The following is a 13,782-nucleotide window of genomic DNA, read 5'->3' on the forward strand; positions in this document are numbered from 1 at the left end:
AGTGGGGCCAACACATCAATACTGCTCTAATTTACTGACCCTTTAAAAATGTGTTGAGTGGCAAAAGCTTACCGTGCTTTGCAATTGTATTCATTTCATGTGCTAAGGTCTTTTCCCCCTTGTTACTGCTGAGCTAAGTTGGGATCAACTACATCAAAAGCATTTCATAGTTGACAACAAAATCCACTCAAATCCAATGACATAACAGTGTCTTATTTGTATTAGCTCACTCAACTCCAGGTACTGTTAGTTACTTTAGCAAAATAAATCTGGCGCAGACCAACTGACAGAACTAGCCACTGGTCTTCCCCTCTTCTAATTGACTCAGTACCAGTACCTTTTGCATATAGCCTCGTTATTGTTTTTTATTTTTTATTTGAATTGTGTTACTATTTTTCCCTTTAGTTTATTTAGCAAATTTTTCTTTCTTAAAAAAATAAAAATAAAAACTCTGCATTGTTGGTTAAGGGCTCGTAAGTAAGCATTTCACAATAAGGTCTACACCTGCTGTAATCAGCATGTGACATATAAAAATGTAATAATTGGGCTGATACCTGAAATGGCTGGCCTTAAGACGTCAGCATACTCCCGTTCGGCTGGTGTCTAGCCGAGAAGAGGCAATAGTACTGTTTGTCCATTTTGAGACGCCGTAGCCAGTATACACTTCCTCAAAATAGTCATAATTGATCTAATGATAATTTAGAAATTTGTCATTCGTTTTGATGATTTTGCCAAGGAGATCTTAGTCGCAGAATTTTTCATCTAACTAAGATGTTTGGTGCAGTATTTCTTAATACATTTTTTTTGCATGATAAAGAGTCGTCTCTTGTTGAAGACTTTATTGATGAACCCCTACTGTTGGCCAATCACCAACAAAGGGGCAGAGACTTCGGCTCTGAATTTCAGCTTGCCTCCAGAAAAAATGTGCCCGAACCGCTGAAAAAACCCTCACCAATGTCCAAAATATAAAAAAAGATCATAATATATGCAAAAACTCTTCCGAACTGTTTTAGGCTGGGATGCATGAGGACACCTTAACAGAGCTATAGACATGCTCATGAAAGGGAGATGGGACTGTATGGGACCAGTGAGACTGTAGAATGTCAAGTGACAATTTCCATCGTCCAGTGACCGTGGTAGAGCAGCGCAGCTGACCCTTGCACAGTGAGAGACTTGGACCTCCCTGAACCCCAGACCTGTTTAATCCCGAGCTGGCCACTAAGAGGCTTATGTGTCACTCGATGCTGTAGCACTACAGTCCTGCTACCCTATGTGCAGCCTGGACACACAAAACCCTGCACATTGACTCTGTACCAGTACCCCCTGTATATAGCCTCACCATTGTTATTTTACTGCTGCTCTTTAATTATGTTACTTTTATTTCTTATTCGTTTATTTTTTTTAGACTGCATTGTTGTTTAGGGCTTGTAAGTAAGCATTTCACTATAAGACCTACACCTGTTGTATTCAGCGCATGTGACAAATGCAATTTGATTAATTCCCCAATTACTAAGTATATCAACACACCATTCTCTAACTCTACACCTGTTCATGTTCTTTTCTTGAACTCTTTACTATGTCAATTAGAAATCAAATGGAAAACACTGCCCATTTACGATTCCCAGACAGAGACACTTAACCCATACAACCCTTTTGGTTGTAATTTTTACCATAATATTACTTGGCTATGCCTTTAACTGGCTTCAACCTATGCATATAAACCTGGACATCACTGCTCATCATGTCAGTAAAGGTTTACACAAGAAGAATCTGGAGGAGGCAGCTGGTGGTGTAAGGCATTTCTCCAACAATAAATTCACATTGTTAGATTGTTAGATTCAACTGATGTGTCAATCTAATAAGTAATATAAAATATGGCAGCAGAATTTGACAACAATTCCATGGTAACAGAATCAGTTTTTTTCCACAGAAACATTTACAAAAACAAATTTAGTGAAAGAACTGTGCAAATGCAAACTTTGGTGACAGGAATACAGTAAAATCTCCCTCAGTTTTTTTGTGTCCACGTTTTCCAAAAACTCTTAAATATCTGCTCTGAATAAAGATTAAATAATTTCTGCAAAAATAATGGTGGTGTCAGCTATGACATGATAAGTGAAGTGGATTTACACCTGGTAACAGAATTACATCATGGGTCCCTGATCTGTACTACACAGAAATGCATAATTATGGATATGAATGTCATTCTCCTCATGTTTTACAAGCAGGTAGCCTAGTGGTTAGAGTGTTGGGCCAGTAACCAAAAGGTTGATCAAATCCCGAGCTGACAAGGTAAAAATCTGTCGTTCTGCCATGAATAAAGCAGTTATCCCACTGTTCCCCGGTACCGTCATTGTAAATATGAATGTGTTCTTAACAGACTTGCCTAGTTAAATACAGTAAATGGAAGGAGAGGTAGGTGTCAGTAAGAGCTGGGAGAGGTGACATTAAGTGTAGAGAGAAAGGGAGGGGTTTGTCCAGACTCAGACTGTTTGACAACCAGACAACAGAAAGACAAAGAAAACAGTTATGAGCTGAATATAATAATAGTATGCCAGTGGTGACCCAACTGTGGTTTGTGACTATATCAGTAAAATCACTATAACTAATTAGTACTTGTTACTTCAGCGAATGAGTGAGAGAAATTAGAAAATGTGTGTTTTTGATCATGGAAAGGTACAAGGCAATGCTTCTTAAACTTACAGAAGGTAAACAATTTCTCCAATTTCCCCAAACCTAAATAAGAGTTGGCAACATGATTGTGTGACTGACACCTTAAGACTTTTTCTGGTAAATGTTTTCAAAAAAGAGCCCTTTTCCATTTGTTTATCCAGAAATCTAAGCCTTTACTTATGTTATGATAGTCATGTTCCAATCAACAACCTCTCATTTTGTTGACCCTGACATGTGACCTGAAACACTAACCTTAAATCTATAAGAACATTACAGGATGGGCGTGGTCAAGGGGTTTTGACCTAGTCCACTGCTGCCACACCCCAAGATGAACTACAGAATGTGCAGAGTACACAGCAAGAATTAAGCTAGTGGCTGAGGAAAACAGAACTTTTTTTGTATAAAAAAAAAAACTAAACATCTAGTTGTTCATTTATTAGCGAAGTAATTAACTAATCAAAATTGTGGTCGAAGCCTGCACTTAGGCTGGTAAAATGACAGACTACTGTGTGCCTTCATGCTCTACATTGACTGATCACTTAAATAATGGAACAGTAGTCACTTTATAATATTTACATACGGCTCTACTCATTTCATATGCATATACTGTATTCTAATCTACTGCATTTTAGTTAATGCCACTGACATTGCTCATCTTAATATTTATATATTTCGTAATTCCATTCTTTTACTTTTAGATACTACTGCATTGTTGGAGCTAGGAACACAAGTATTTTACTACACCCGCAATAACATCTGCATGTGACTAATAAAATGTGATTTCAGTCAGTGAGGATGAGGGTGACTTGGACACCTTCCTCTTCACTCAACAGTCAAACTATTCGCTACACAGAGACTGTAAGCTGATTACCCAACCTTGCCTGATGCTGCCTGTGAGAGAGAACCTGCCAAGACATGCAGGCAGGTTTCTGTTTTATAGAATAATAAAATATACACAGAGTGTACAAAACATTATGAACACCTGCTCTTTCCATGAGACACTGGCCACCACAAAGGACAACTTTGGGAAGCATTGGAGTCAAAATGGGCCAGGATCCCTGTGGAACGCAGGCAGCTTCATTAAATAGTACCCGCAAAAGACCAGTCTCAACGTCCAAAGTGAAGAGGCGACTCCAGGATGCTGGCCTTCTAGCCAGAGTTGCAAAGAAAAAGCCATATCTCAGACTGGCTAATAAAAAGAAAAGATTAAGATGGGGAAAAGAACACAGACACTGGACAGAGGAACTCTGCCTAGAAGGCCAGCATCCGGACAATGCTGGGCCAATTGTGCACCGTCTCATGGGTCTCCCAGTCACTGCCTGCTGTGAAACAGCCTGGGATCAAACCCAGGTCTCTAGTGACACCTCAAGCACTGCGATGCTGTGCCACTCGGGAGGCCGGTCAGAATTTTTAAACATGTATTTTTCCATATATAGACACACCCAATGTGTTAAAATCAAATCAAATATATGCATTGAGCTTGTCTGATGCTTTAAGCGTATGGTTTGATGAAATAAGAACAATGCCTCAAGGAGGGCACCAGAGAAATAGATAACCAGAAGAATAAAATCTGAACCGGACCTAACTTTTCTCATCTCGCTCCTGCTGGCTTTCGCATATTCTGCCATTACTCTCCTGAAGTTGCTGGTAATAGGCTACACGAGGAGTCGGCAACCTTCATGTGGAATGCCAATTTATCTTACCATTTCTAACGAGCTGTGTGCCAGTTATGGTTTTTATATACACATTTTCATATCTCAAAGTCATTGTCATGTGGTTAATCCAAATTCTATCCAAATCTAAATGAAAATGATAAACCTAAAAAGTAACTTCTATTGCCATTGCCAACAATGTAAAAATAGCCTACATAAATCCAAAAAATAAAAAAACATTCCAGCCTGCAGGTAGAAAATATCATGATAAAAACAAATATCCGATAAATCACATTGGCGACACATGGCCTGTCTGCAACGAACTTTAAACATTGTATAAACCATTAACTTTGGTCTGGCCCAAAGCTTGATTGAGCTAGCGAACTTGAGCTAGCGTAACATTGTATATAATATTCTGGGCCCTCAGAGTACCTGTGCCAGTGAGCTCGAGGCAGACGCTGCTGTATGTGTTTTGCTCAAGGAATTAGAAGCAGTGCTTGATTTGGGCAGGAGCTCACCGGAGCTGAGTACCAGCACCTCAAATGTTCTATGGCATGATCTCCTATTCCTCTTGTAGAATATTAACTCAAAAGTATTGTGGAGATCCTGCACCTAAATATAAAAAAAACAGTACCAGCACCCAAAATGAGTACCGGAACCTATTTCAGTCCAAGTCAAGCACTGATAAGAAGTAAATCAGGTAGACCTATTTTAATGACATTTCCACTGGATCAGAGCATGACATTTTTCCCTTTCACACTGAGTAGTTATCGAAAGGGAGAGAGCTGGAAAGATCTCTCAAATACATTGAGGAACTGTTGTAATTCTCAATGGATGTAAAAACAAACCATTTGCTTGGTGAAGAAAACTGGTGAAGAAAACTCCACAGGTCATTAGTGGTGGTGCATTAAGCCAATCAGAAATACTATCAGGTCCGCAAATGGGCACATTTACATGCCTACATTTGCGCACAGGCCTGGTAGCCTATAGGCCTACTTCTATGTATGCACATGCTTACTCAACATTGGCAGGAGCGCTCCAAACAAAAGGCAATGACTAAATTAACAAAACTCATGTAATGAAATAAACCAAAACTTGATTCTCACAAGTATAGCATTGTTTGCAAAGTGCACAACCTGTGTCCACTCCGACAATGATAACTGGAAAAGTGGAATAATAATACTGAATGAATAAACAGAAATTACCATTACCAAAGTAACAAACACTGTAGATTAGAAATTATAGTAATTAACAGTAAATGTACAACTGGTGATATATGTAAAGGGGGAATTGATATACACTAACAATCAAAACGTAAACAATTCACACAATGAAGTTATGAATCAATGAATGTGCAAATTGGAAGGGAGAGAGCGCATCCTTGAGAGAGAAGTGCATTGTGCATCTGGGCACATGGTCAATCTGACTTCTGCATTGACCATGCAGCATTTATGGTGATATGGACTCAACAGAAGTCAGGGCATTCATACTTCTTGCGCTTCACGGAGCAGTGCAGAGCGGTAGTCAAGGAAGTGAGTTTGTTTTCTACAGGATGTAACACCCCCACGCAGCCCTCCACATAGTTACAAAATAAGGGAGGTGCATGGCGATGCAGTACGGAGCTCGATTTGTATCTACAGTTAAATTCGGAAGTTAACATACACCAGAGCCAAACATATTTAAACTCAGTTTTTCACAATTCCTGACATTTAATCAGAGTAACAATTCCCTGTCTTAGGTCAGTTAGGATCACCACTTTATTTTAAGAATGTGAAATGTCAGAATAATAGTAGAGAGAGTGATTTCTTTCATATTTTATTTCTTTCATCGCATTCCCAGTGAGTCAGAAGGTGACATACACTCACTTAGTATTTGGTAGCATTGCCTTTAAATTGTTTAACTTGGGTTAAACTTTTCAGGTAGCCTTCCACAAGCTTCCCACAATAAGTTGGATGAATTTTGGCCCATTCCTCCTGACTGAGCTGGTGTAACTGAGTTAGGTTTGTAGGCCTCCTTGCTCGCACACGCTTTTTCAGTTCTGCCCACACATTTTCTATAGGCTTGAGGTCAGGGCTTTGTGATGGCCACTCCAATACCTTGACTTTGTTGTCCTTAACCCATTTGCAGCCAAGCTTTAACTTCCTGATTGATGAGATGTTGCTTCCATATATCCACAACATTTTCCATCCTCATGATGCCATCTATTTTGTGAAGTGCACCAGTCCCTCCTGCAGCAAAACACCCCCACAACAAGATGCTGCCATCCCCGTGCTTCACGGTTGGGATGGCGTTCTCGGCTTGCAAGCCTCCCCCTTTTTCCTCCAAACGTAACTATGGTCATTATGGCCAAACAGTTATTTTTTTGTTTCATCAGACCAGAGGACATTTCTCCAAAAAGTATGTTTTTTGGAAAAAAATGTAGTCTGGATTTTATATGGCGGTTTTGGAGCAGTGGCTTCTTCCTTGCTGAGCAGCCTTTCAGGTTATGTGGATACAGATACTTTTGTACCCGTTTCCTCCAGCATCTTCACAAGGTCCTTTGCTGCTGTTCTGCAATTGGATTTGCACTTTTCTTATCAAAGTACGTTCATCTCAAGGAGACAGAAAGCGTCTACTTCCTGAGCGTTATGGCGGCTGCGTGGTCCCATGGTGTTTATACTTGCGTACTATTGTTTGTACAGATGAAAGTTGTACCTTCAGGCGTTTGGTTCATCCTTGGGAGCAATTTCCATACTTGTGGAGGTCTATAATTTTTTTTCTGAGGTCTTGGCTGATTTCTTTTGATTTTCCCATGATGTCAAGACGTGTTTATTTTACACGTGTGTATTGGAAATGTGTTCTTTGCATATCCCAACTCCCCCTGAGATACCCTCAGAGTGGGGTCACGGCCAGCCATTATCAACCCTAGAACAATTAGCGTTAAGTACCTTGCTTAAGGGCACATCAGATTTTTCACCGTGTTGGCTTGGGGATTTGAACTGGCGACCTTTCGGATACTGGCCCAACGGTCTAACAACTAGGTTACCTGCCGCCCTACATAGTGGCAATTTTAAGCTAACAGAATGATGCTGGGACTCAGATTTTTTCACATTAAAATGCAAAAAAAAATGTTTGCAAAGTTAAACAAACTATACAACTCCCAAGGACTACTGTTAACATTTTCCACTGAAAACCATTTTGTTACCAAACTTGGCATCTGCACTGTTCTTCAAGTAAATGTGTTTTCGTAACAAAAAATATTGGGGAATTGATAAAAGTAGTCCTTGTACATAGTGTTGTATGGTTTGTTTAACATACATTTTAAAGTGAAAAATCAGTCTCAGCATCATTCTGTTACTGTGGAATTGTCCATTGGCATCAGAGAACATGGCACACTTAAAGCTGTCTGGACTCTGGATGTCAATACCTAGTTAATCTGTGTTTAAATTTACACTTGTTCTGTTGTACTTCATGAACACATCTAGCCTTCGTATGTGCAGCATAACCATGGGTGGACAAAGCATTGAATGTGATGGTCTGTATTTGTATATCTGTTTTTTATATACAGAACAGAAATATAAATGCAACAATTTAAAAGACTTTGCTGAGTTACAGTTCATGTAAAGAAATCAATTAGGCCCTAATCTAATGAATTTCACATGCCTGGGCAGGGGCACAACAGTGGGTGGGCCTGGGAGGGCATAGGCCTACCCACTTGGCAGCCAGGCCCAGCCAATCAGAATGAGCTTTAAGGGCTTTATTACACATAAATTCTTCAGCAACAGCTCTGGTGGACATTCCTCACGCTCCCTCAAAACTTGAAACATCTGTGGCATTGTGTTGTTTGACAACTGCACATTTTATAGTAGCCTTTTATTGTCCTCAGCACAAGGTCCACCTATGTAATGATTATACCGTTTAATCAGCTTCTTGATATGCCACACCTGTCAGGTGGATGTATTACCTTGGCAAAGGATAGAATGCTCACTAACAAGGATGTAAACAAATGTGTGCACAAAATTTGAGAAAAATAACCACGTTGTGCATATGGAACATGTCTTGGATCTTTATTTCAGCTCATTAAACATGGGACCAGCACTTTACATGTTGTGTTTATATTTTTGTTCAGTGTATATTTGCTTGTGGTTTGTGCCATAACTGTGCCTGGATAGAGTGAGTCAGCTAGTGCAGTTGCTCTATAATAGCATGCTCTTGCCACACAGAGTAATGATACACTGGAGAAATACACAGATGAAACAGACTGCTGAATCACACAGAAAATATACACTGCAGAGAAACAGAAAACATCTCTACACACCTAATGGTACTCATCCAGTAGATACCTTGCAGCTAAGCCATATGACATAGCCTGCCATTGAACCTCTCTGCACAATCATGTCATTATCATACTGTTCAAACTTCTCAAAATAACATTTGGATTACATTGTTGATTTCTGACTCCTATTTTTTTTTTACTGTGTTTTACTACCGGAATGAAGACAGTATTTCGAACTACACTCACAGCATAGATCATGTAAATTCATTATTGATCATTCATTTCTTTACACCCCACAATTAGATATTGCTCATATAACATACTGCATTATTTAAACAATTAAGCCCAGTAAGAGAAACACTGTAAACAACTACACCTACACACAGAACAGTAATTAGGGTATCCGAGTGCAGGTTAGCTGCACAGGCTTTTATACAGCGGTCATACTTCATAGACATCACCGGATCGCCACCACATAACTATAATTCCTGCAGCTTCTTGTTTGTACAAGCTCAGGGAGCTTGACAGCTACACTTGTGGTCTCTTCTTTTTTCTGTGAATTCTGAATAATACTACTGGCTGCCTTATTGTCGCACAGTGTTCTGAAATAGACTGGGCTGGGCTACCCTGCACTCTGTCGATTCTGTGGGTTCCATGACATTCTGAGCAGAGTATTCAATGTTCCCCCCAATGTCTCAGAACTAAAGGGTTTGTGCCAATGAAATAATAATAAAGAGATTAGTGTTGAAGTAATGAATGACAGTGAACCAACACCCCCCCAAACTCATAACACTCAACACGAGCCAAACACATCAACAAACACTAATTGTGTCCTTAATTAAAGTGGTTGATATGACTGTGTGCACACAAGCAATTATCCTGTGGGCAAGCTTGAGTGCGTTTGTGTGTGTGTGTTTTTACTATACTTGTGGGGACCAGAAAAGTCCTCACAAGGATAGTAAAACACAGTAAATTCTGACATTTAGAGATATTTTGCTGGTCCCCACAAGGAAAAAGGCTATTTTAGGCTATTTTAGCGTACGGGTTTGAATTAGGGAAAATAGGATGTTGAATAGGAATCAATTGTTTGGTCTCCACAAGGATAGTAAAACAAAAGTGTGTATGTGTATGACCAAGAGAGAGCGATGACATTTAATTGGCTGCATGTCCGACTTCAGGAACACAGCCAGGGCTATACGCTGACCTTTTTTTACAAGGTCATAGCACCTAAATTGAAAAATGTTGGCACACACAAAGAAATTTAGGAGCACAATGACAAATATTTGAGATAATAAAGCTAGAATCCTTCATATTTAGGCGCATATGATTAAAATTGTCACACTGTAGAGCCCTGACAGTCACCCACAGGAAGTCATTAACTGCAGAGGTCCTGGTGGCGAGGGGAAGAATGTTAGGCCAAATGTACCCTACTAAGGTTGACAGATGGGCTGTGTATTTTATGTATGCGGATGGTCATTTGAGGGACCCTAAAGTAGTCTGGATGGTTCCTCATTACCGACTCCCACAGCAAACAGAAACCAGGTGCATGACATTGGAACATCATTCTTCCTCCTACACAACCTCAGATTCATCTAAGCTCTGTTAGACGGTTTCCACTTGACCCTATTAAACACGGTACATGTATACTATACCATAATAGGAGTATTGCTGAAGACGTAGTTGGACTGATTTGTCCACATACAAATCTCCAACAAAACAGGAAGTCTATATACACGATCATGCAATGTTTTGTTGCATGATCAACAGTTCTCTGTTCCTAGTTGGCGTCGCAGATTGAAGGGAAGCAGCATAGATGGTCTTTTCTATCCCGGGCACAAGCATAGCTATTTTCCCGATAGATGTACAAGACAAACAATATTTCCGAGTGTGCTCACATACTCCCTTAAAAGACCTACTCCAGAAAACAAGAAAAAAAAAGTGGCAATGGTAGTGTTTGCAAAACAAACAGAAACGTCACAAAAATGTCATAACATATGCACAAACTCTTGTTTGGGAAGCATGCAGACACCTTTAGAGGGAAGCAGGGTCAGACAGGGAAGGGATCCTGAGATCTCTGGACAGGGCAATGGGTGTGAGACTACCACAACAAGCACATGTATGACCAGGGTGAATTACAACAGGCCATAGAGATATATGTTATGTGCATTTCAATACCTGTGCAAGACCAACACTGACGAGCACATGCACATGGTGTAGCCAGACAAGACAGAAACACAGACACATTCCTCATATCCCTGCATAACACCACTCTCATTCCTCCCTGGACCCCTGTCGCTGCAAAACCACATGCTATCATGTTCACACACAGAAAAAAAAAACTCAGGGCGTTTTTTTTACTGCCCTACCAGCCTGGTCAGACTCAGACTGTGTGTGAGTGTACAGACCACTGAGAGAAAAATACTCCTCCTCTACTTCCTTCTGCGTATCCTTTTCATCATAATTGTTTTTGTTGATCGAATCATCACCTAAATTAGGCCCCCTGATGGTGGTCGAGCCCTTGCACAAAGGGCAGATTGTGTGGCCCTGGCTGGGTACTTCCCACAAGACAGAGTTTGCAGAGAACACTAAATTGAAGGAGACCATTTATCAAGTGAATATTAGTTCTGGAAACTTCTATGTTTACAAGCAGAACCTTTACTATAAAACGGCTTCACTCCAAACTTGGGATGTGGTTGCCCATTTTATCCAGATGCTTTTTCTAGCTATTGAAAATGTCGAAATTTGCGGCCAGTGTAAGGCGGTTTCATCGTTGACAGAGACAGGTTACATTCCCTTGTATGGATGTTAAAACAAGTCAGAAGGATTAGATTGTAGGAGATTAACTATATAAAGAGGGCTATCAGCAAGCAGCAGCAACGAATTAAAGGCAAAGAGAAAATTCGCGAAACAAAATGTTACACTGTAGCGTCAGAAGCGATGCACTTGTAGACTGACAGCGGATACATTTGAAATTTTAGCGTATTGGTGTATCCATAAACATATTAAACACATAATTGTGCACTGACATGTGTATGTGAACCTGTTTCATAAAAAAAGCCCTTCCCGCGGTTTGAGTAATTAATACCCGTGTTTACCAGGCATTTATCTCGCATTCATTTCAAATATCAAACAAAGCCCAGTTAACAGACAAGGCTCTCTTTGTCATCATAACGCTGAGCAACTATAAAACACTCTCGGTATACCCTTGCACGCATCATGGGTCTATCACAGCTGCGTCACCCATGACAATCTGCTGGAAGATTCCACCAACACAAAATAGACAATTTCCTATAAAATAACATCTGACTGTAAATAGCATGGCCTCTAGTTTATATACAGACCGTTGTGTGCTTAAATGGTGCTTCACATGACTTCTTGTAGCCAGGCTATGTAGAACACTATGCAAAAAATCGTGTGAAAATATAATTAAAGATACACACTTCTTAAATGCACACCGAAATGCCATATTTGGGACACAGGATTGAACTAAAAGATAAACACAAAGTCAACATACATGTCTGCCGCCAGGGTAGGTAGCCTTGTCAGTCACTCCAAATCGTGGAATCGGAATTTCAAATGAAAATGTCAAATCAATAAAAAGGAAACTAATTCCGCGAGTTCCTTCATCAGAAATAGGCAAATTATATACATAAATTAAAAGAGACTTCTTTACGCGATGCTGTGACGCTCCCTTGTCATTTCTCGATTGTCACTTTCTCCCTCTCCTGCAAGCAAAGCTGAAGGCTTGCTCTTGTCCTTATCTCCGAAGGGGTGTGGACAAACCAATGAGGATGAAAAAGTCGTCCATAAGCAGACCTGGGTCCGTGACTTCTCAGGGGCTTTTTGGAAAAATGGCGAAAACAGGCAACAATATCATACAAGGCGCCACAGTTTTGCGCCTTGTAGCCTACCAACTCCTGTTAAGTGCTCGAGAGTTTATCCGTGGGTGTAAACACAAACACAAACACAAACCGATACACTCACTCAACTAAGAGGTTCTGTGTATGGCAGCAATGTGCTGGTGAAAGAAAGGAGGGAAGGACACGTGGGATTTTCAGCAGTGTGCGCCTCTTGTGTCTTGTGAGCTGGAAAATAAACGTCTCCCATGTACCCCCTGCGCTTACCCAAATGGGCTTTGGCATGCAAACTGCACTTGGAAGTAGAGGGCTTCATGGGTATACCCAATACCCGAGAATCGACCCGAGACTTCAGCTGGTCCAGGACAGGTCCAAAATTCAATTGTCCCTCAGGTCCAGGTCGGTCCTGTTTGTTGTTATTTGATTGTTATCTGGTCTTGGGTCTATGTAACCACAGCTGATAGACCCGAATGGACCCGACCCCGGCTCTGAATAGCCTATAGCATATTTATTTTATGCTAATAAGCTGAATTTATTGACTTAGCCAACATATAAAGACTTATTCGTTAACCAGAAGCATAACTTGGCTGATAAACATTTTTTGTCACTCGGGTCCAATCAGGTCTGGTCTAGACATTAGGGTACGGGCCGGTTCGAGGTATGGTGGTCGTCGGGTCCATTTGGGTTTGGGTCTGATTGGCCTCGGGTCCGGGACCCAAGAAGACCTCTACTTGGAAATACACACAGTATATAAAGTTGTTGACAGGGAATGTGTAGTCTTTGCTCAAACTAAGGACCCAGAAACTGATGCCATATCCTAAACTGGTCACATCTCCACAACAGGACCCACAAGGTAAGGTCGGTAGATGTATTCTATTGCCCACATTTTCTTGACAGTTTATTTCTCACCATAATTTGCTCAAATGCATGAATAATTATAGACTGATGAAGCTGCACAGTCCTCCGAGTTGATGTTACTAGGGAGAGAGAGTAAGCCTTAGTGATATCTGGAGGAGAACTCCACTAGGGTGATCCTTCCCATGGACCAGGGCATATGATAACTTTAATCTCCACCAAAAGCAGTTGCTAACAGCTACCATGATGACATTTTACATTTTAGTAATTTAGCAGACACTCTTATCCAGAGCGAATTACAGTAGTGAGTGCATACACTTTGTACATACATTCCACATTCTTATTTTGTACAAAGATCTCTATCAATCTGAGGATGATATTGCCCCAAGAGTCAGATGCTTCAGTGAAGAGAACATCATGTTACTCTGATGCTGACAGTACTTCTCTTCAAACACTACGTCCTCTGAAAATGAAAAGTGTTGTGAAGGCT

The 13,782-nt window shown here is 40.5% G+C and overlaps 1 protein-coding gene across 2 annotated transcripts in view; it reads right to left on the reverse strand.

Moving 5' to 3' along the window:
- ripor1 (RHO family interacting cell polarization regulator 1) overlaps nt 1-13,782 on the reverse strand; it is a 115,159-nt gene that overhangs the window by 68,117 nt on the left and 33,260 nt on the right. The window contains exon 1 of one of the 2 annotated variants that reach the window (XM_042323136.1): nt 12,095-12,584. The exons of the other annotated variant lie outside the window; for it this stretch is intronic. The gene's annotated coding sequence lies outside the window, so the exon portion shown is untranslated. Of the gene's footprint in view, nt 1-12,094; nt 12,585-13,782 lie in introns of those variants that run through there. 2 annotated transcript variants of the gene reach the window in all.

This window comes from Oncorhynchus tshawytscha, linkage group LG06, assembly GCF_018296145.1.
Source record: "Oncorhynchus tshawytscha isolate Ot180627B linkage group LG06, Otsh_v2.0, whole genome shotgun sequence".
Taxonomy (NCBI): domain Eukaryota; kingdom Metazoa; phylum Chordata; class Actinopteri; order Salmoniformes; family Salmonidae; genus Oncorhynchus; species Oncorhynchus tshawytscha.